Source organism: Heterocephalus glaber, unplaced genomic scaffold (genome assembly GCF_053883595.1).
Source record: "Heterocephalus glaber isolate CG9 unplaced genomic scaffold, H.glaber_assembly_v1.0 deba00001442, whole genome shotgun sequence".
NCBI lineage: Eukaryota > Metazoa > Chordata > Mammalia > Rodentia > Bathyergidae > Heterocephalus > Heterocephalus glaber.
In genome coordinates, this window is record NW_028258296.1 from 19,231,424 (window position 1) to 19,256,748 (window position 25,325).

Below are 25,325 nucleotides of genomic sequence, written 5' to 3' on the forward strand. Positions count from 1 at the left end.
ATTGCTGCAATATAAACTAGCTTAGCTTTATGCTATGTCCTTGCAGAGGTATAGAAATGTTTTTTGAAAATATGGATTTAGACTGGATTTCAGAGCCCACATATGGTACTACATAAATTGAAATAAACCTACCCTTGGAGTAATGTACTCTAAATTCGTGATTGTCTTGTCAGGACAATTAAGAGTTCAGACAGCACCTCTGGGTGGGTGAGTAAGTTTCCTTGAAAGAAACAAAAATTTCCACTATCCATCATGCTCAGATAGGAACATGACCTTAGAGGGAAGGACAGAGGGTAGGATGGAGGGAAGGAAACCACCGATCTCACAAGCTGAGACTGAGACGTGGAGCTCTGAAGTGAGGAACACAGGGACAACTAGAAATTGGTATGAGAAGTTGGACTTTTACTGCTTGGGAGCCTGCAAGAAGCACATTAGGACCTTCAAATGAAGCTGTAAACCCCAGAATAATCACTGTTGGCAGCCGTGTATATCATTTTTTTCTACGATGAGGTATCCCTATTCTTACCCAGCCTGGCCTTGAACTTCTGCATTCAACTGATGCTCCTGCCTCAGCCTCCCAACTAGGCAGGATTACAGGAGTGCGCCACCACATCCATAAGGGCTGAGAGGTCAGCAGAAATTGCTGACTTGTTACCAGCAAGCGCTGGAGTCAGATGCTGCTGGAAGACTTGAGTGCATTTTGGAATCTTTACTCTTCTGGGGTTTCTCTTTCTGCCATTTATTCCTAGCAAAGCATTTTGATGAACAATGGCTGATGAAGGTAAGTAAATGAAGTGTTCAGATTGCCAGAAGGAAGGAGTATTACACTAACTGTTCAAATGCAAGTTTTCTGGCTACTCAAAGATACAATGAAGCAAACCAAAGGTAAAGATCAACAACCAATCCAGTATCCGTGAAAAAAATGTCACCATATATTGGAAGGCCAAATGAAGATCCTTATAAATGGTATCTACAATACACTATGGCCAGAGATATGTTGTATCCTATCTGCTCTTTCATCTTTTGGAGTGTTACCTTGCCACAATATATCCACTCCGCACTAATAGGCTACATGTGCATTATCTCACTTGGCACTAAAAACAATCCTATTACATTGCAGGGTGGGAAACTAGAGTCTCAGAAAGGGTAGGACAAAAGCTGCCCAAGCTTTCAAGGTCAACTAGTTATCATAGAGACAGTGTTTAGAACCAGGCAATCTGAATCTAGAACCCACGTACCATGTAATATTGCCTTCAGCTCTTTGCTTTCTTATGCTCCTCTGCATTCCACTTAACTGCATTAAATCAGACTCTTGGCTGTTTTGAGTTGGGAAGGCAGTTGTCTTGGCAAGGGAAGTACATGCTTAGAGAACAGAACTGAGAATGACAAAAGCCTTGCAACAAATCGGCCACCCAAACATCCCTTCTCTTCCTCCTCAATAATAGAATCACCTATAACCAAGTTCCTAGCCAAAAGGATAACATTCCTCAGTTTTTCTTCGCAGAGAAGTATGGTAATAGGATGAACTTTTTGGTCAACAAGACTTAAGCAAATGTGTCTTATGTGCACAGGGAACATACTGGCCTTCAGCCCATCCTCCCTTCTACTACTTACAACTTTGATAAGATAGCATGAGCTCTATGTGTATTATAAACCATTAGGATAGTGGAACAGAAAGCCAGGAATCGAAGACTTTATAAATACCATGAAGTGGTCACATCAGACCCTGAAGGCTTATCTCCTTTTATATGAGCAGGATATAAACTTCTATTTTGTTTATGCAGGTGTTGCTTTCAGGTTTTAAGTTACATGCAACCAAGGACAACCCAGGGCTATGATGGCAAATGGTTATATTGTTTTTACTGCTCAAAAGCATCCAGCTGAGAGAGAGTGGAATGAGGCTGAAATTCAAGCTCTCCTCAACAAACCATGGAGCCTGGCATAAGACTGAGCCCACCTGGGAAAAGAAGACATTCTGTTCTAACTCATTCAAAGCCCTATTCTGCTTGTCAAAACATGGGCCTATCTGGAAGGCATGGCTTCTGCTCATTCACACAACTACATTAGCTGTGGCTTCATTCTAATTCAAACCCAAAGGAGAGAGCTATACCATGTCATGAGGTCACACAAGATATCAGGATCACAAACCTTTCAGGGGAATCATGATGAGAAGGGTTAACTTGTACAATTTGTATGTATTTTTTCTGATTTTTTTTCCCAGAAATAACTTGGAGAAGAAGGATCCAAAAGAAAATTAGATTTCTTATCATCAGTAAGATGAGGGCTTACTTACGAGCGAAAATGCGACTTCGTTTTTTAGTCATAGACTGCTGAACATTCATCTCATTTAATTCTCAAAACTACAATGTAATTAGGTCTTGTCCCAGTTTTACAGAAGGAAAAACAGTCTGGGAGCTAATAATCTGTTTAAGGTCACAGCTAATAAATCCAGGATTCTAACCCAGGTCTGTCTGATGCTTAGAGCTGTGCATTCAACCACTAATGTATTTACACCTCGCTCACATGTCCAAATAGTGAAGTCCTAAGCTTAGTGAGCTCAGGGAAAGTTAAAAACACCACAGAATGGGCCCAGCTGATGTGTTCGAATGACGTATTTGAATGGCTTTGCACAGCAAAGGGAGATTGGCTTGCTTCTTTAGTTATTTCTGTTTCTGAAGAGAGGAGCTCTCCCCAGATGTGTAAGGCAGCCAGGATTCCCAATCAGCATGACATAGCCCTCCTGGCTTCAAGGAGTCAGCCCCAGGACTCTCGGTGGGAAAGGGCAAGTCGTCTGTAATGAAAATTTCTCTTCTGGAAGTTTGGCTTTCCTCTGGTGCTCAACTGGGGTTCATCTTGGGATCGCCCTACCCTAACTTATTTTAAAGGAGTATTAATGTTTTATGACTCATTTCCTAGTTTCCTGCTGGGATAAAAAAGCACAGCCCCGGCATTCTGCCTCAGACACTGCAAACAGCTGAGATGTAATTTGGAAAAGTATATTTTATTGTGAGTAGGAGGACATGCAAGAAATAAGACATTATTTCAGTTGGTTCAGTATCTGTTTCTTGTTCACCACCCATATCCAGATGCAGCCTCCTCCAACCACAGCCACACACACACATACACACCTTGGCACCTGTAGAACTCTACACAGATATTTCCTACATAATTGTATAAAATTTACCCCAAGGAGACAAAGGACTGTGTTTGAACAACGTTTGCCTCCAAAAATTGAGTCAGGATTATTTCAGGGATGAACCCTTGGATTCTCTTCCTTCTTTCTGGAAATCTTTTTGGATCCTTTCCACCCTCAGATGTGCACGCATACATATGTGTAACCATAGGCGATAATAAATACTTCTTCCTCCAAATAGATACTGATGCTCAGTAAAAGAAATCCTAACAGATAAAATTATCCTCATAGTTCGATGCAGTCAGTAATGTATGTTATTGCTAAGGAGCATAACTAGAGAAAAGAAGAACCAAATTGTGCATTGGCCACGGTTTAAGAGGCACATGAGCTCTTCTCTTAACATCTCCCTCTGAGTGACACCTGGGTCTGTCCCAGTGGGGCTCTGTTCACATCTGACCCACACCCAGCAAACCACCATTCCCTAGGTCTCTGCCTGGGATCTCTTCTCTCTTTCTACTCAAGAGGGAGCAGAAGGTTTTCTGTAAAGCAGTTGGTGCAAACGGTCCTAAAATAAAAAATAAAGCAACAATGAAATAAAGACAATGGTAGAGCAAACAAACACTGAAGACTCACTGCACGCCAGGGTTGAGACCCAAAGGTGCTGTAGTCAGGGAGCTGAGCATACAAGAGCTTTGAGAATAATTACACCTCACATTCAAAGGGCACTTTATAGAGCACAGATCTGACACAATTATTTCTTTGTTTCATGTTAGAAAAGAATATTTTGAGACAGCACGAACTGCCTTTCTTAAGTTTCAAATACGTAGCCCTTCCTCCTTTTAATTCTAATAATTTTTGAGTGGCGATTTCATGGCAATCACAATATATATTATTTCATCGATTCTTTCAATTGTGTGTATCTATTATAGATAATAGCATTGTTTCTATTAAAGGGATAAGGAAATCGAAGCAGAGAGATTCTAAGTAACTGACTCAAGGCCACAGAAATGTGACCAGCGCTGACTGGAGCTATCCCTCAATTTCTGTACTCTCAACCCCATGCTCTGGGAGGCTTTGTATTTGTTTGCCGGGAGGTTGGGAGGGCAGGTTAGAGTGCTGGTGATATGTCAGGGAATGCAGTAGATTATAAAAGGGCCTCTTGTGACTGCACCTTCTGTGTATATCAATAGTTGAAAGTGTAATTTTTGTAATGTGCTATCTTTATACAGTAGTTTAAAAAGTGCACATTTCTTTTGTAATAACTTTATAACCAACTATTGCATGTTTTTCATAGACCAAAGTGATAAAATTATCAGCTCGTGAGTGATCACAAACAACTTGTAGATTCCTACTGAGCAAGGCATCATAATGTTCAATAAATTGAAGCTATTACATTGCTGTTCTTGTTCTTATTATGGAGATATAGTATCTCAGTGTCTTCAAGCAAAAATGGTTTCACAGTTCTTTCCTTACCAAACTGTATAATAACCTCAAGGATAGTCCTAGCTTAGTATGTTCTTCCATTCAGTCACCGTTCCTTGGGTGTCTTCTCTGGGACAGGTCTTACTCTACTCACCGAATGCCAGGAAAAGAAACAAAGTCCCCATGTTCTAAGAATACTACATACTAAAAAAAAGAAATAGGCTTTAAGCAAATAGCAGGTGGGTTTGTGTGTACAGAAACACAAAGCGATTTAAAGGGGAGAATAGTGCTGTTGGTGCTAATTTAGATGGAGTCATCCAGGGTGACCTTCCTGAGGAGGTGACATTTGAGCAGAACTATAATTATATGGCTATACAGACAGTTGATCACTCTTACATGAGGAATAAAAGTACAAAAGTCCTGCCATGGGACCTCAAGCTCTATAAAAAGGGAAACAGCAAGGAGACCTGTGGAGTTGGATGCAGTGAAAAGAGAGAACGAGGCAGTTAGGTTGGCAAGCAGGGAGAGCCATGGCACACAGAGCCACCTGGGGTATGAGATGTGAGGGCCAGGATGGCACTGAGCAGGACAGTGACATTTATTATCTGATGTGTTTTGAAGAATTGCTCTGGCTGCTAGGTCAAAAATATACCATAAAACCTAATGATAGGTGACAACCACTCCTTGGTTTGAAAGTGACCATGATACTGAATGTTAACTGCAATAATTGATGTATAGCCATGCTTGGAACCCACAGATATTGAGGCAGAGCCACTCAAACCTGCTACAAAGGAAAAAATTATATGGCTGGGCTATGTGAAATGAGAAGAAATGTGAACTTAATCAAGAATGTGAACTTAGAAATTATACATATTTCTATTGATGAACAAAGTAAAAGACTTCTTTTCTGGCAAGAGGCAGCTTAGGGAACCTCTAAAAACCTCAGACTCTCACTTCCCCTGTGTGATCAGCAAGGAGCTCAAGACCAACTGTGAAACCAGCATCGCAAAAATGTTCCATCTGCATAACATACTGATCACCTGGACCTCTGCTTCAGGTTAGAGCGAGAAGAGAAAACAGAAAAGGGCTGTCAACAAACAAGAGAACTGAAGTAAATGAAAGGAATATTGGCCCCAAAAAATTCACTAAGAAGGAAATAACATTTCAGGCCTACTAGGTGCCAAGCACACTACAAATATTGTCTTGTTTAACTGGAAAACAACCCTGACTGGAAAACAAATCTCCAATCTGTTCAACAACTGCCCAAGGTCATGCAATTGATGAGTGACAGAGCAGACTATGAACTGTAGGCTTTTTTCTCTTTCTCCAAAGCTTGTGCATTTTTTATGAACATCAAGTTGTGCTGATGGTGTTGGCACTGCGGCAGCAAGAAGATTGTCCCAAATAAATGTGAAAGTAAATCTTGGGCTATTCATTACCCAGGCTTTATAAGCAGGCCATCATCACCGTGGCAGAGCTGAGCTGCACAAGAAAAACCTCAGCACACACATAGGGAAGAATCGTTCTAGTTTATGGTGCCCTTTCCTGCCAGATTGGAAGGACTTGGATGTGAAGAAGGAAAGTTTCCCACAAAACTATCTTACCTGGAACTGAAAAAATAAAAAGGGAAACAAAATTCTTACTTATAGGAAAAGACCTTTCAGATTGGATGCTATATTTCATTTGAGAAATATTTATCATCAGTTTTAACAAATTCTTGTTTAATCTCCATCTGGTTTAGAATTCTACAGCAAATCAAACTTGCATAATATTTTTAAAATGGCTGTCTGAGGCCACCTTCATGAACATCATAGTAACAGGTGAATATATACTTTTACACCTTCACTCAACAAGTATTTTTGTGCATCACTTATTGCCAGGCTCTATGGTAATTGTGCAGAGAAATTCCTAAATCCTGTTGGTGTTCTTTCTAAAGTAATAATATCGCTGACTTTTAATAACAAATACTGCACAGAAAGTTACCCAATTATACATAAAACTTACTGCCTTTGGAACTTGGAAATTTACACTACATGAAAATATATGATATACAGAAAATTGCCTTTCATTTTTCAGTAGTCTTGCATCTTGTTTTCATTCTCTTAAGCCTGCTTATTGTTAAATAGAGAGTTTTCAGCACACTACAATATATTCACTTCCATTGGCCAAATATGAAGTGGAAGGGCTGGTTTTTTTTAATGTGTGGTTGATATATACATGTATGGAGGTTGCTAAAGTTCCTTATGTGCTCTGAAACTCAGAGGGACTTGGGTGCAGAGAGATGAAAATCCCATCATGGTCCAGTTTGCCCAACTGGCTCGTCACCTCCTGGCTCCACTATCATCTGTAGAATTAACATTTGGAGACCCTCCAAGGGAATATTCTCTGTGGCGAATTTTCAAAGAGCTCAAGTCATGCTGCTGGAATTCTTCAGGACAGAAAAGAACATGGATTTATTTTGAACTATTAGACCAGGGTGCGCTCCTTCCCCAGACCTCTGTTCTGGAGACACTAATCCTGCCTGCCTGAGCCGAATTAAATCAGGCCACAGTGGCCAACCTGCCAAACCAGGCAGCGCCATGTTAGTCAGAGACTTCCCTGAGCCAGATGGATGCAGAGAACTTTGCACAAAAAAAGCTCACAGAGCTGGTGGTGAGCTGTGATATATTATAAGATGAAATCATAGTGTTGAATTTTATGGTTGGAAGGGAGCTACATTGACTCCTCATTCTATAGATGAGAAAGTAGTCATCCAGAGAAAGTAGGAGCTTCAACTAAAGACATTCCACTGTTAAAATGTAAAGCCAGGCTTTGACCCCACACCAGAATCCTAGCCCAGCTGTACACTTGAGCCTCTGTAGACAACTCCCCTGATGTATTTTCCACAGCTATATTCTCAATGGACTATCAGAGAAGCTCCCTTGGTTAGTCAGCTTTCTGTTACTGTAATAAATACTTGAGATAAACAGACTACAAGGAAGAAAGACTTATTTCCGTTCATGGCTTCAGAGGTTTCACTCATTGGTCTCTTGGCCCTACTGCTTCAGGCCTTTGGCAGCACAGGACATCACAGTGGGAGTGTGTGGTAGAGAAGGCAGGCCTGTTCTCATGGCAGCCAGGAAGCACAAGATTGGGGGTGAGACTCCACTATCCTCTTTAAGGACATGTGGCCATGATCTAACTTCCTTTCATGAGACCCCACTTCCTAAAAAGTTTTACCTAAAAAAAAAAATAATAAAAAAATAAAATAAAAAGTTTGACCTAAAAGTGCTACCTGCCAATAGTACCACAGGCTGGTCATAAAGCCTGTAACACAGGGACTTCCAGGAGTCATTCAGGAACCAAACCTTGGCATTTCCACAAATAGCACATTCAGGCTTCTTCACAGGAGCCTCTGTCCCCTTCCTTTTTAAAAAACCAGTCTCACACTTGTGAAAAATGTGAACACATGTCTTAGTTCATTTTTGTTGCTGTAACAAAATATTGTACCTGAGGCTGGGAACACTAGCAAGAAAAGATGTTTACTTAAGACACAGTTCTGAAAGTCCAAGAGCACGGTGCTAGTATGTACTTAGCTTCTGGTGAGGGCCTCATGCTGAGGTTCAACTCATAGCAGAAATGTTAAAAAGAGAAATGGGGTATGTGTGGACATGTCTACAAGAGAAACTAAGGCGGTACCACCAGGGTGCTTTACGACAGCACTTGAAGTAACAAATTCAGTCCCAGGAGAGCAAAAGCTCAAACCTGTGAGAAAAGCATTAATTATTCTTAAAGGTCCCAACACCTCTCAATTATCTTGTGAACTAAATTTCAATTGTTTCGGTGGGAGGAAACTATATTCCAACCATAACAATTCAGTACAAAGAACTATTTTCCCTGAAGCAGTTGAGTGTAAGTTGCTAGCATGATATCCCACCCCTGCACACTGTGAGATATCTAATATTATTGAATATAATCATAAAAATTTAGAAATTGGAGTTGGACGTCTCAATGCCTATAATCCAAGTGCTCTGAGAGGCTGAGGCTGAGGAAGATCAAAATTTCAGACCCAGCCTGGGCAACTTAGCAGGGGTTGGGGATGGAGCTTGATAGGAAGGCCCTGGTTTTAATATCTGATACCCTGCCCCTCAAACTAGGGTATTGCCATGGAGATCTTACTATCATCCAATTTGTAGATCCCATTCAAGTTTCCTCAATTTCCCCAAAGTATTTTTTTTAAAGCAGAGAGGTCCAGTCCTGAATACCACTGTGCCTTTGGTTGCCATAGTACCATTCATTGGAGGATGGTTTCTCCATGTTTTCTTGACTTGTATGACCTTGGCCTTTTGAAGACTACAGGACAGTTGTTATCAAATGTACCTCACTTCATTTTTATCTTCTGTTTCCCCATGATTTATCTGCTGTTTCCCCATGATTAAAGTCAGCTTCTGACATTTTTAGCAAGATTATTTCAGAGATAATTCTGTGCGTGACTCATTGCATCTTACCATGCAGCAAATGATTTTTCCCATTTCTGGTGATGTTACCATTGATTACTTAATTAAGGCAATTTCTGCCAAGTTTCTCCACTGGACAGTTACTTTTTATCTTTTTGTGATTAGTAAGTATTTTGTAATGAATATTTTCAGTTTATGTAGCTGTGGTATTGCTCATCACACTTCTAATGCATGTATTCAGTTATTTGAACTAGTATGATTACATGGATATTTACTTTATTCAAAAGGCTACAATCTGCTTCTATTATTGTTCATCTTATTGCTCTAATTGCCCCCAAATTGACCAATGGATGCTTCTTCCAGCTGGAGTCTGTGCCCTTCCAGCATCCTCTCATGATTGTTTGAGCAATTCATTGCTTTATAGAACAAGATTGTGCAGTTTTATCTCCTAATTGCCTTACCCAGTTATGGAATCAGCCAAAGGTGAGTGAATGGGTGCTCTGGGTTTATTCCTATTGGTTTCTCACTGCTGTCAACCCTTTTCAATATCAGATGCACAGGCACATTCACACACACACACATAAACATGCACACTGATCATTTTCTGTATAATAGAATGTATAGAGAGGGTGATGACAGATATAGTTCATGTTTACATTTTAAAAACCTGTCACAGTAAAAGACACATTTTCATGAACAATGGGATAAGAATGTGTGAAGCCATGGGGGGATTTTGAGTATTTTTCAAGCAGATTAATGGCAATATGTTTTTAATGAAAATAAATTTGTAATTTAAACACCATATTTTTCTTGATCATATATATATATACATATCTATGTAAATATTATATATACATAGATATGTATACTCGTAATTCTCTCTCTCTCTCCCTGGAGTTTACACTAACTCTAGTTCTAATATAATACCATAGAGTTTATTTTTCTTTTCTCATTTCTACATATGGGAATTTCTACCCTCTCTGGCAGTGAAAAATTGGCTTCACGTTATTTCCAATACTGTATATTTACTTGTTTGGTCCATCTCCATGGCTACAAGTGCTGTCTCTTTGCACAAATACTCTCTTCCCGTGCCAGGGCTTGGACTCCCCACACTTTCCCCTGGGGGCAGCCCTTCCCACCTCACTTAGACACTAATGCTTATGCTGGGCCACACCCACCGAAACCTCTCACTGTCCGCATACCCTCTCAAGCCTCGCACTACTTCCACAGCTTCCAAGTTCCTCCACCGCTCTCTTCTCACCTATGAAAGGCATGAATCACATGTGTCCTAGTCATAAGCCCACACAGCGTTGCTAGCCTGAGTTACTTTAGGTGGTGTGGAGGTTAAATGTATTTATCTATTATACCCAGGGTCCAGCATAATGCTTATCGTGGAGTGGGGACCCAATATACATTTATTAAATAAATAAATGAAAAATTACACAAATGAATAGATGAACACTTAAGTTATAACCACCTATGTTCTCCACATATGCAGTTCATTAGTACCTCTTAAATATGAAATATTCTCTAGAATCAAATGAGTAAATACCAAATGAAGCATGGTAGCAATATATAAACAGTAAGACTGTTATTTTATATAGGGACTGGGATCCTGCTGGCACTTTGAAATCTCTCACTTAATAAGAAACTCTTTTTGCTTTCTTGAGGGACCAGTTGTGTAATAAAAATATTAAATGTTTATAATGCTTGAGGCACTTAATCCTAAGGTGTTCTTCCTGGTGCTTTGTGTTTATTCTTCGCCACTTGCCCACCGGTTATTTGGCTTTCCATGTCAAGGTCAGCCATCATATCATCCATGCAACTTTTCTCAATAATTCTGTCTACATTGATGCCTGTTCTCTGAATTTCTACTGCACTTATAGTCATACCGCAAAGCCAGCTGTACATTCTTACTTGAATTATTTCTCAAAATAACCTGACTTTCTTGAAAAGAATGGCAAGTCTATTTAATCTCTTGTTATCTACATATGTCTAGAAAAATATGAAATGCCTAAGTATTTGACTTGTTGGTTGGTTGACATCTGATAAGAAGCAATAGAGGTTTTAGTAGTTAATATCCTTCAATTTGTTGTTTCAATAACTATCAATAAAAATAATTTTATATAAACTAAAATGGCTACAGAGATCTCTCAATACAATAAATTTATGAATGTCAGAGAACCAGATAGGCATCTGAAAAGAACATGCGTGTAAAAGATACATCTTACTGTTACCCAAATACAGGAAGATCTTTAAAACTCAACAAAAATAAAATCAACAACTCAATTAAAGGAGGGACAAAAGATCTGAGTAGACACCTTATCAAAGATGACATGCAGATGGCAAAAAAATATTGAAAAGATGCTTATGGCATTTGGGAATTACAAAAATATTGAAAAGATCATATGACATTTGGGAATTACAAAATAAAGCAACAATGAAATACTACTGTATTAATCAGCTTTGTATTACTACAGCAGAATACTTGAAACAACTAACTTATAAAAAGAAAAGGTATATTTCACTCACGATTGTGGAGGTTTGAAGTCCAGATGGCATGGTGCAGGTTCAGCAGAGACCGTTTCTCAAGTGCATCAGCTCATGGCATGTGGCACATGGTAATGGTGGGGCACATGTCTGGAACAAGTCAGTAATTATATCTCAAGCCAGGAGCAGAAAGAGTGGACAGGGCCAGACTTTTGCCTTTGTCACAATCTTCTTGAAAGAGGTAGCAAGGATTCCCCTGAGAACTACCTTGTAGGGAGCACCCTCAATGATCTAAGGACCAGGCCCCGCCTGCAAAGGTCCCATCACCTTTCAACATCACTATACTGGAGACCAAACTCTTAACATATGGGCCTTTGGGGCACATTCAACATCCAGGCCATGACAACACTGCTATTAGAAACCATCATCAAAATGGCTGAAATCCAAAAGCCTGACAATAACCAAATGCTAAGAAGGGTGTATAGCAACAAGAGCTCTCCTGCATTGCTAATGATAACGGAAAATGGCAAACTTTGGAAGGCTGTTTAGTGATTTATTACAAAGATCAGTGGGATCTTATTAAAAGATCAAGTAACTCTGTTCCTTAGCATTTACACAAAGCATTCGAAAACATACGTCCATACAAAAACTTTCACATGAGTGTTAATAACACTTTTATTCATTATTGTCAAAACTTGAAAGCAATTAAGATGGTTTTTGAATAGGTGAGCGGAAAAATAAACTGTGTTACCTCCAGATAATGGGTTCTGCCATATTTCCATGGATGAAGTATGGTGAGGACAGAGACAAACCAAAAGAGAAGCAGATAGAGTTTTACAGCTTATTGAATTCATAGTACCCTGGGGGAGAAATAGTACACCATGAAGGGCCACTTAAGGAAAGCAGGAAGGAAGGAACTGTGGGCAAGTCAGTTAATTATGGTTTCCCTGAAGAGGAATGGGCAAGGTGGAGCAAGCACATTTAGAGTTGAGTAGTTTTAGTAATTTTGGAGGGCTGTAGAGTATAGAGGCTATTCCTGACTGTCTGATTCCTGGCTTTGAGGTTGATTAGGTTGGGTCTATTCTAAGATCCTAAAAAATGAAGTGGGAGTATGATCTTAATCAGCTACTCAACAACAACTCACCAGCTCAAAACTGGATAAAGACTGTCTTAGAAAAAGCTATTATTACAAAATCCAATTTTCTTCAGCATGAAAAAAAAATAAGCTATCAAGTCACATAAAAATATGGAGGGATCTTAAATGCATATTGTTAAGTGAAAGAAGCCAATATGAAAAGACTACTTACTCTATGTTGCCAACTATATGACATTCTGGAAAAGGCAAAGCTATGGAGAAAGTAGAGAGCTAAGTGGTTGTCTAGGGAGGGAGGGTTGACAAGATGGAGCACAAGGGATTTCTAGGACAGTGAAACTATTCTGAATGGCGCTAGGATGATGCATATATGTCATTATAAATTTGTCAGCACCCATAAAATATACAACACACTATAGAATTACACATTTGTCAAAATGCATAGAGTATACAACACTTGCCGAATGTAGATGGAATATATAACCTATAGAATATACAGGTCTATTGTAAACCATGGACTTGGGTTGACAATGATGGGTCAAGGACAGTTTATCACTTGTCACGAATCTTCCACACTGATGTAGAATGTTGATGGTGGGGAAGGCTGCATATAGGTGGGAGGGACAAGAATGTGGGAACTCTAGACTTTCCATTCAATTTTCTGTAAACCTAATACTATTTTAAAAACTAAAATCTATTAATTAAAAAACAGAAAAACAACATGTGAATCATTTATAAAGAGAAAACTGAAAGAGGGCTTTATTCTGGAAAACAAGAAAGATTGCTGACAACTATGAAGCTATTATGCAATGAAGAAAAGCAAAATGATGCATGTTGGAGCCCTATTATTCAAATATAATCTAGAAACAAAGTCACATCACAGAACATTTACTGGAGGCCACATCATATGCCAGCCACAACAAGAAGCCTTAAAAGCAGGAGACATTACCTACCTTAACCACATTTAATCTTTATTACTCATGAAAATGTATCACTAATCCATTTTAAGATGAGTGAACTGAGGCATACTGATAATAGGTGGGGTATTCAAATTGACTAATTCAAATAGTGAGTGTGGTTGTCTCCTTTAGGCCAAGTAGTATGCTAAGCTCTGAAATGATTCCATTTTAAATAAGAACTATATGCTGTATATAAAGAATTGACAATTTCAAGAGAAGGTGAAATCTAACATAATATTCATGGCACAGCGAACAGAGACGTGCATAATAATTAACTTCACTTGCAAGTCAAGGGAAAGCTCCACAAAAGAGGCAGTGTTTCAACTGGACTTTAAGAATGGGTATGATTTCTATTAAACATAAAATATGAGAAAGGGGGCCGGAGATTTAGCTCAGTGGTTTTGCTGCCTGCTGTGCAAGGGCAAGGACCCGAGTTTGATCCCCGGTACCCCCCCCCCAAAATGAGAAAGGGTGTTTCTGCTGGGAGTGTTGGCAAATGGAAAGAGCTATAAAGAGTAGGGATCCCAGAGTGGATGGAGTTTGGCCCTAAAGAGTTATATACATAAAAGGAGGCTGGAGGAGCATCCATATCATGATCATAATGCTCCTGCCAAAGAGTGATGGACTTGACTCACTCAGAGAACAATGGAAAACCACTGGATGTTTTGAGGGGGAAGGTACTATATTCTTGGGATATCATTTCGTGATGTGGAAATATCAATTGCAGAGAATTGGGGCTGAAAATGAGACCAGAAAGAGGCTATAGTAACACAATGGTACCCAACTAAGACAAACAACGTTCATAGAAAGAATTCTGTGTTTTATTAGGTAATCAAGTTGAAAGTCTTGAGGTTTTATGGAGCTAGGAAAAATTCAGTATACTCTTCAAGTTGCTCTGAGTAACCTGATGTTTGTCTAAATGCCACCTTCTCAGTATGGTCGCTCATAACCATCCTACTTAAAATTGCATTTCCACCCCAGACTCCTGATCCCCTTAATCTTCCTTAGTGTTTCTTTTTTCCACAAATCCTGTCAATAAATCTAACATTCTACATAGTGTACTTATGATTGTTTATTGTCTGATTTTCTGCCTTCCTGCACTGCAATGTCAGTGAGGATATATTTATTTGGTTTGTTCACTGATTATCCCAAACACCTTAAGCATTGCCCAGCACAGAGTAGATATATGACAGACATTGTTAGTGAGTGAATAAACACATGCATGTGTTGGCTTACTGCTAGCAGTGCTTAAAGGTAAGCAAAAGAGGTGGCACCAGCTAGAAATAATCTCGAGTACCTAGAAACAAAATAATTTCAATTCAAACATCTTTAAATATACCTAAGAAAGAATAAACACAGAAGAATTTCAAAGATTAATAAATAGCATTCAGCTCCAGTCAAGGAGACTACACTTTTTACATATAGTAAATCCCTTTGTGGTACTGCATATACTTCCAGATTGAGCAAGAGATTGATGATAAGGAAGGATGCTTTAAGTACAGAGATTGACTCATGACAAGGCCAATGACATGATCTGATGCACAATAGATTTTTTTATATTGTATCATAATTTGTCTTTGTAAAACTGGGTCAGCACCATAAGATGCTTTTGTTTCTATTTCATAAATGAAGAAATTGAGTTTCAGAAAGGCAAGTAAACAAAAGAAAAAAGAAAGGCAAGTGACTTGCCCAATAACATGATTTGAACAATTCTGTCTGATTTCAATGCCTGTGTCCTTCCCAATGTGTCAAGAAGGTTATAACAATATCAAGGAAAGAAAGAAGACTAAACATCTACACTAGACCAGACACTGAGCTTCCTCACTTTACAATAATCCCGATGGTTAACATCAGTGTACTCATTTTACAGATGGGGAAACCTAGCACAAAAATTTGATATAAATCATTCAAGATCACATCTATCAAGTTCAAAACCAGCAGACTCTAAAGCCCACAGGTATAACCACTACACCACATAGCTCTGTGGGAAACAATATTGCCAGATGGAACAGGCTGAGGTTTTGCTGAAAGTTTGCTTAGTTATTGGAAAGGGGAAGTAGCAAAAGATAAGTTTCCACAAGGCAAGTGCAAAGAAATAACCATTTAGCAAATTAATGCAGTAGTTTGAAGGGTAGTTTAAGCAGATGCCATGTGGAAGTTACCAGAGAAAACATCAATTCTTTAAGCCAAATGCTATTTTGTGAGCATGAAGCAAATGTGATTATAAGATTTTTAACCATAAAAACCTATATACATAAACACTTACCTAGATAGAGAATGAGACATATTGCTAGAAATGGACATTAAATATATCTTTTACTAATTAATAAGATATTGGTCATCCTAAAATTACAAGTGCTCAAATGCAGTGGTTATATTGGGATTTGATATATGATTACTGATGTTTGTGTTTACATAGAAATGAGGATCTTCCTAATGACTTCCCCCAGTGGGGAATCCTGCAGGGCCAAGACAGGAACAGGAAATGTCTAATCTGCAACGGTGTAAATGGTACCCCCTGGACTGAGGGACTAGAGTAAGAACTGTGCAACAAATGGAAGTCTAAAAGAAGCTGAAGGTTAGTCTCCTAAACAATGCCATCTCGCCTTTTTGCTTTTATCTGCATATTGAGATGAACAGAATCCAAAGAGCCAGGTGTTACAGGGAAAGAACTTCAGAGTTCACAAAGAACTTCAACATACACAAATTACCTTACACAACTTTGAATAATGCGAAGACTGTAAGTGGAATTAATCCATCTTCGTTATCCTTGGTCCCACTGTGAGGCCTAATGAGTTGGTGACCAAAAAATGACTGGTGTCATTGATCAGCAGATCTGTGATGATTCTTGTATTTTAAGGTATGGCTCAGGCACAACAGGGGATAAAGACAAAAGAATATCTACTTAAATAAATAAATCATCTGTAACTACCTATATGTATCCCAGGGGACCTTTCCTGACATATTAGAAGATGATTAAAAGAAGCAACTCTTACTCATCTGACATGAAGATTGATCAAAGTAAATTGGGTTTTCCTGTCCCGTATTCTTCATTAAATGTATGTTTGTACACGGCATTGTCAAAAGAATGTGACATATTTTCACATTATGGGAACTAGAAACAGAGAAAGAGGTAAACTTCCTCCAGCTGAATAATGAAAACAATCTTTTCTGTTAAACAGTGAGAACCATTCAGCCTCCCACACCGTCCAGCCTCCTTATTGCAAGGAATGGATAAAACAAACATATTTCTTATTTGATTGATTATTTCATCAGCAATCAACATCTATGCTGTGCTCAGATGGAAGTCTGCCTTTTTGTACAGTTTTGAAAAACCTTAAAGTTAAAATTAGACATAAACTAAAAGCAATGTTGAGCAGAGAAATATTTGACAGAACGGAATCCAACAAACCTATTAGAGCTTACATCTTGCTAGTCATTTGCAAGTCAACCTTTGGAAAGTTGAAAGTTAAGTAAATTATCTAGCAAACACACAGTTCACCCTTGATACTTGGTAAATGTTTGTTGAATTAACAAATCCCACCTTTCACCACACAGTACCAGATTCGAAGATTCAATATCACTGCTAAAGCATCTTCAGCTCTCTCCTCACCTCATTCTGCCATACCATTGTGTTTGCTGGCCCTCCTCTTCCCTCTCTGCACAGTCTCCTTCATTGTCATTCTCTTCCTCTAGCCTCTCTAAAAGCTTGTAGACTCCCAAATTGAGCTTAGCTTTTTGTTCTTATTCCACACACTCCACATCAATATGATAGTCATGTGTAATCTGCCTGGACCAGATAGCCTTAACCATAGCTTCATAGTAATGGTGTAAACATCTCCATCCCCAACAAATACCTGCCCTGAGCACCAACTCCAAACCATTTCCCATGTCCAGCCATTCCCTCTATTGTCCCACTTGCCATCTCTCCCAGGTCCCCAGCAGCTCTCTCCTGGTCTGCCACAATATCCCTCATCTTCTACTCCCAGTCTTGCATATCTCAAATCCATTCTGCCCAGGCTGCCAAACCCAAGCCAAACCCTACCAGTCAATGACTTTCCAGAGTCTGATACTCCTTCACCCACCATTGCAGATAGGATCAAGTTCTACCTCTTCAGGGGGACATCCAAGCAACTACTTGATCTGTCTCTGCCTACATATTGACCCCCCACCCTCTACACTCTTTAGCCCTCTCTTTAATCAGTAGAAATTTAAATTCTCTAGCATCACCCCCAAACTCCTGCTCTCCTAGCCTATGCCTTCACTCTCCTTCTAAGCCTTACTCCCTTTTTGAAGACTCAGTTCCAGCTACTTCTCCCCCAGGAAGGCTTCAGATCTCCTCTCCAGCCTCCTGTAGACTCGATCAGATGTCCCCTATGCTACGGTGCTGTGTGTAGCATTTCTATCTCTGAATTTGCTTCTCCAAAGTGAAATAGTGTATTAACAGTTCTTCCTCCTCCAACAGAATGTGCATGGAGAGAATAGGCCATATTTTATTCAGCTTTGGGTACTCATCCCTTAATGTGGTACCCAACACAGAGGACATACTAAACAAGTACATGTTGAAAAAAACGGAACTGATGGATGCAGATGTGTGAATAATTAACATCTCACACACTTTTGGAGTGCATAACTACTTAGAGCACAATCAATTATTCCATTTCCTAAATTCTCCTGGGGAAGAAGCTTGCCCCACTCCATGCCATTCCAAGGGATGATTGCTTAACTGTTATTGCCAAACTGGGCTGCAAATAATGAGAAAAGTTCCATTTCCCTCAACTGCAATGGTTTTGAGGGTTATAAAATGACACTACAATCCTAGCCACGTGTCCTGCTGCCTTTAGGATCATGGCACCTGTTGGTATGGATGTATTGCCTACTTAAGCATTCTTTGTGTCACTGGCCAGAAGACATGTCTGCCACAGGTAGATTTTCCATTGAACTCAGTGGAATCGTCATTTCTCTGTCGTTCCTCTGTGCAAAAATAAATTGCCAATTTTATCGATATAAGCACATTCTCAACTTGAAACTGCTCCAAACACCAACAGCTCTGTGTGTGTGTGTGTGTGTGTGTGTGTGTGTGTGTGTGTGTAAGAGAGGGAGAAGGAGAGAGGGAGAGAGGGAGAGAGAGAATGTACTTTGCAAAAAAATTCTTGGTTATGTTGCAATTAAAGGGTATATGTTTTGCTCCACTTACAAGAGTTACAGATAAGAGACAGCAGTATTTTACTCTTATGTCAAACAAAGAGCTGGCAATTTACTGTGCAAAATAAACAGATGGAGAAAAATAGAAAGGTGGTATCTCTGCTTTTTAACTATTTTCCTCAAGGGTCATCATGAAGAGAGAAGTAATAATTATAGCAACAGAGCTAGTGTTCTTTTGCCTCTTGGAAAGCTTTATAGGCCAGTTGTTTACAGCTAACTTTTGGTGAAAGACTAGTTTAAGTATATCAAAGCTTTATGGCCTGAGTGGGAGCCATTACATATGGAAGCTGACCTGACTGCTACTTATAAGGAGGCCAGAGACTAGTATTCAAGAAATAATGATGCTACCATTGCAAAGACAGAGACCAAAATTGCCCTAGGAGATCATTTTGAGTAATCAAGGCAGTAGCTTTCTGCCACTTCTATGTACAGAGACAATATATGTGGTGACCCCTGTAAAAGAAAAAAAGGCAAGAATCTCTATCATGAGAATTGGTGAGTGGGCATATGTTTATGGGGTTTGAAATAAATCACAGCTAACATGCATGGTGCATTCTGAGGGCACTGCATGGAACATGAATTAGTGTTCACAATAGCTGTATCTCTACCTAAAGAGTTCCTGGTATTTGGTCTATAACTGACTCACTAAGGGCAATGAAAACTATAAGAACTACCTTTGCCTAATGTCTTCCTCATAAAGGTATTTGTGGTTGACCATTTCTTCACCTACTTCCATCAGCTTCGTCTAAGACCATATCACCTAAGACCTGGGCTACCCTCCTAACTGGACCTTCTACCAAAAAATCTCTCCATTTTCCAGTCCTTCTTTACATTTTTATATAATACTGTTTGGTGGCCCAAACTTCCATCCAACTCCATTCTTTCAGGGAGCCATTGTTTCTCTGTTCTAATTTTGTGTTTGGGGATGAAGGGAAGATGCTGCTTACTGGAAACATCCCCTCCTAGACACAAGAGTAAGCCCTTGGGCTTGATGGTGTCGATCACAGCACCCCAGTCCTCTGGCCACCTTCTACTATTGCTAAAGCTTCAGCCAAGTTTTCAGGCTTCTGCACAGGTGGGTTTACCAGGCTGCAAAATCTTCAGGACCTTTCTCTGTACCCGGATTGTGGGAATGGTAGGTGTTATGTCCTGGTGAGGAGGTGGAAGCCAGGAGGAAGTCAGAGAGGATTTCTTTGTAGGCTTTTAGGGTTATGTTGCTTAAAGACAGTTCAGATGTTAGAGATTTGCCGGCACCATCAAGGCTTTAATAATTTGGTAAAGGTTGTAGTTTTTCTCATTTTTATTAACTTTTTATTTATACATATAGTTTTACATTTACAATTTTGCCATCATTTTCTTAAAGAAAGCCTCCCACATAATGTAAGTGGCAGGCTGCTATTCCAGAGCAGAGATACACGTGTCCTGCTCTTCTCAATGTCCTGCTGTATGTGGCCTATTCCCACCCCAGGCCTCACAACCTTGGGCCCACATGCATCCTAGGTCAGCCCTCCTTTCATGGCCCGCTCTTCCCCGCTTGACAGATTTTGCCCACACTCTCCCCCTTGGAATGCACCTTTGCCCACCTAGGTCAGCCACTCAATAATCCTCAAGGCCCTTTGAAAGCCTCACCTCCTCCACGAACTCCACCCAGGGAAGTTTCCTACCTCACTGTCTTTCAATACTCCTTGTAGAGACCAAGTATTTATGGGATGAAAATGAGTTGGACTAGGATACTCAGACACTATACTTTGCATTAATTACCTGTATGGCAATTTCCTCTTCTTTATGAACAAAAATTAGGACTCTTTGTTTCAAGGTTTCCTCTCTATAGCCCCTATTACTGCTTTGAATATAAGTGCTCAACACGTAACTGAACTGTGGTGAACAGATCTGCTCATTCAATGGTTGTGATTGACTGAGGGCTGGGAATTTCTATTCCTAAGCTTGGAGGACCAGCATACTGCCTGCAAGGTAACAGTTCCACATTTGGCCCCTATAAAGCACAGTAGCTTTATACTTCATGGAGTGGGAATGGAAGTCCTATTCAAAAAATTTCCCTTTCCCTTACTATTTCAGTCAACAACTGTAGCTCATTATGCTAATTCTTCAAGTCTCTGCCAGAACAGGCTGTTGGTGGGTAATATCACCCTAGCAATTAATACCTTACTTTCAGTATTCACTAAACAAACCTTCCTGAAGGTATGTGAAGAAAGACCTAGCCAGGGAACCTAAGACGAAGACAGGGAAAACAAAGCCACTTTGCCAAACTCTCTGTTTACGGAGTGAAAACCACCTGAGTATATAAATACCAGGCCTGGCCATGGTTCGTAGCTGTTAAGTTGCTTCTACACAGGGTGTGTGAGGGGGAAATAACAAAGATTGCAAATTACACAAAGGGTCTGCATTGCTCAGTTCAGATTTAAAGCATATCACTTGGGGATAACTGAGGAGATTTGTTAACCATTTTTACAGTTCTTGTTCAAAGGTAGGGTGTGGAGCTCTTCAGGCAATTCTGAGGCATGGATCTGTGTAGCAGGTTTTTCTTGTACTGTCCTCTAATAAAGATGCTGTCTGCATCAGAATATTACTCTTCTGAGGCTGATGAGTAGCTCGGAAAGTTTCTTCCTTTTTTGCACTCAGGCTGGCAACATGAAGGAGGCTTCCTTCTTTTCTCTCCTACTTCAGGTATCTCACTTACAGATGCAAACAGAGTAGCTCAGGCAGGCCAGGGGAGCAACCGGAACCCACAGACAGAAAGAAAAAAAGGATTCCATTTTGGGCTGAACCTCTGCCTGACCCAGAAAGACTGAGTTTGCTATCAGTGTCTGAACAAGCTCCCAGGGATTGGGGAATTCTCCGGTTTGCAGCTACCCTTTGTTAGGGGGTAAGGAATTTATTAGTGAGAAATTTCAATTTCAGACCTTCAAATTGTCTTGCTTGGCCTCAAGCCCTTCCACACCACATATTGTACTACATCCTTTCATTATCTGAACATTTGCTTCACCCCATGATCCTTGTCATGTTTATTTGTAAACAGTTTTTCTTCAAAAACAAAGAATTATCACTTCACTTGAGACATTTTATACAGTCTTCCAAAAGATTCTTAACAGGCTGGTGGGAGTTCTTAAAGCATTCTTGGAGAATGGCAGCTGCCAATGTGTCATACCCATGTCCTGGTCAGTTCTCACCAGGCCATGTGCATCCATCAGCATTGACACTGAGATGTAACTTCTGTGGATCAGTGCATTGGTCTGCCAGAGCTCCACAACAAAGTAATGCAAACTGAGGGGCTATAACATTAGAAATGTATTTGTTCACAGTTCTAGAACCTAGAAGTCAAAGATCAAGGTGTCAGCAGGGATGCTTTCTTCTGAGGGCACTGATGGTTTGTTCCCAGTCTTCAATGTTCTGTGGCTGGTAGATATCTACCTTCCTCTTGTGTGGCACATCATTCTCTCCCATATTTCCTCTCTTTAGAACAGAACCAATCGTAATGGATTAGACCCCATTATAATGACCTCACACAACTATTTATATCTGCCATAATTATATGGGAAGGGCATAATTCTACCCAATACTCAGAATGGAAACACAGGGTGTCACCAATCAGCTAAGGGTTCTTTTGCTCAAATCAGATGGAAACTGAGAATTGGCAAAGTACAGCTTCATTAGTGGCTCTGGACTTTGAGTGCCTGCTGCCTTCAGCCCTTAGTATTATAGCTCTTGGTTCAGTGCCAGTGGCCCTTGGCTCTTAGTGCTGCATCTCCAAACAGCTCCTGGTCACCTCTATCAATGCCTCAATAGCCAAGGATCACAGCCCCCATTGGCAGCATTCTGGAGCTCTTCCAGCAGCTTGCACTGCCTCTCAGAGGCTCTCCACAGGTCACTGCAGGTCTCTGGCAGTCAGTACTGCCAGTCTCTGGAACTCTTCAGGACTAACAATCTGCAGTGGTAAGGGCATGTTTTGGTACACCTCACTCTGTCCACAGTGCCTGAGGTAAGAATCACAAATAGATTTACCTGTAACATCCTCAGTGGGACTAAGCAAGGCCTTAGTAGGACCTCTGCACCAGTATAGGGAGGTAGTTCACGGGAAGGAGCACTTTTCCACTGATCTGAGGAACTTGAGGGCAGCCAGCTTTTGTATAGGAGGCTGGGCTTTTAATGCACAGCTTTGTGTATTTTGCAGACTTTTTTGAGAACTTCTACACTACTGGTGGAACGGGGTAAGAGTGGGTGCAGGGTGGAGTAGGTCTGTGTTTCAAGCCTGCTCCAGCCAGGTAAAATATCTCCCTAAGCAGCCATGGGGCAGCCAGGACAGCTGTCACAGTGACAGGGAACTTCAGGAGAAGTTATTTAATTGACAGCTTCCACATCTCTGTGAGAAATGTGAGGCTGAAACTGAGACTGCCACTGCTTTTGAGGAGTCTTTAGGAAGGCTGTCCATCTGTGCTGATCACGAGTTCTCAGGCTTAGGGATTGTGTGGGTATCAACAATGGGTCCTGATTCCTTCCTGCTCTTTGCCCTGTCAAGCATGGCAGCTCCTCAGAGAGGTGGAAGCAGTTCCTGGAGCAGCAGGGGTGGAGCAGAAACATTGAGGCTGTCATCAGAACTGCTGCTCCTGTTGGTGTGACCTGCTAGGTAGTTGGAAGACACTGATGCTGGTTGCCCCAGGCCAGCTGTAAGGAGGCAAGAGGAAGTGCGGAGGAGAGGCATAACAGCTGTCAATTAGGTAACTCCCCCTTCTGGCTCTCAGAGAGAAAAGGGAAGGCTCAGACTTCATTTGTTGTCTGTCTCATGGAGGCCTTTGGAAATATAAGGTCCACTTATCAAGATTTTATGTCACTTATCAAAGGACAATCCTGGGTTAGTAAGAAGACAATAGGATAGGCTCTGGTGACAAATTAATTGTCATAGCCTAACATAATAAATGTTCATTTCTCACTTATATCAAAGTGTGTTCTGGATTCAGTGGCTTTGGGAAGAGAGTAATTTTCCTCTAACCGTGACTCAGTGAACTGGACAACCTTTATCTTGTATCTGGACGATCTCAAAGTTTCTTTCCAGCTTGTACCTGTGAGAGAAAGAACCTCAACTCCCCCATACCTTAACTTCCTTGGATCATCAGTAGCACCCATCACTACTATTCATAGTTCACAGGCCAGATTTAGTCACGTGGCCTCAATAAAACTGCAAAGGAGTCTGAGAAATGTGGAGAAGTCCATGGGTATTTTGTGAACACAGACTACTTTGGCTTCTTCACCTAGAACATGACAGGTAATAAACTATTTCTAGAAGAAGCAAAAGAGAAAACATATCAGTTTTAAAAATCTTAGCTTTGGGTTGAGACTGTCAGGTTTGTATGTTAGCTCCACTATTTATTAGCTAAATATATTTAGCCAATTTTCTTCATCTCATTGTCCCTCAATCTGCTCCCTATGAAACAGATAATAACACCACCTATCTCTTGAACTTGTTTTGAAGGCTATGTTGTAAGTTTTTATTATAAGGTTTCTAACGTATGAAAAACAGAAAAGTGGGCTGTTCCATTTGCAGAGAATTGTTACAAATGTTTTTAAAAATAGAGGAAGGAACAGGTGAAGTGCACTGATAACTTTATTGATCTCTGTCCTGCGTAACTGTTTCTTGGTGCTTAGTAAAATTTCTATTGAAGAATAGAGGATGCTGGCTTTTTGGTGTGCAAAGAGTTATAACTAACATCATTGTCAATCATTCCATTTCAAAGAGCGAGCCAGGTCACTCCGCCTCCAGTCAAGCTGCAACCATGTTTCTGTGGACTTTTGCTCACCTCTTCTTGGGTGAGGAAGCCTCCATATTTGCAGCAAAATTTCACCAGAAAAAAATGAGTGGGACAGCATAACAAGTGAGCCTTAATATTACCCCAAGTGGAGAGAAAGAAAAACAGAACTTTATAAAAAACGTCTTTGTTTTCTTTTATGGTGAAAAGTTTTGACAGAAAAATTTAACATCAATTAACCACTTTAAAGTGTACAATTCAGCTGCATTGAATACATTCAAAATGTTGTGTAAATATCATTTAAATCTATTTCTATAATATTTTCATAGCCTGAAAGGACACTCAAGCCACTGAAGAGTCATTCCCAATTTCTACTTCCTAAGCTTCTGGAAACCAACAATCTGATTACCATCCCTACAGATTTACCTATTCTGGATGTAGGCTTTTTAAATTTGGAACTGGAGATAGAACTCAAGGTGCTGAACCACTGAGCTCCCTGCCCAGGCCTTTTTGTTTTTACTTTGAAACAAGGGCTCACTAACTTGCCTACACTGGCCTTGAACTTGTAATCCTCCTGCATCAGCCTCGTAAATAGCTGGGATTATAGGCACGCACCACTAAGCCATAGTTGGATGTTTCATAATGGATTTACAAATGACTTCTGGCATCTGGATTATTTCACTTTTCATGTTTCAGGATTTATTTGTGTGGTAGCATGGTTGTTCCTTTTTATGGCTCAATAATACTCCACTGGAAGGACTTAGTGGCTTTTTATTCTATTCATCAGTAGAGGGACAAAATTGGTTCCATCTTTTGGCTGTTGTGAAT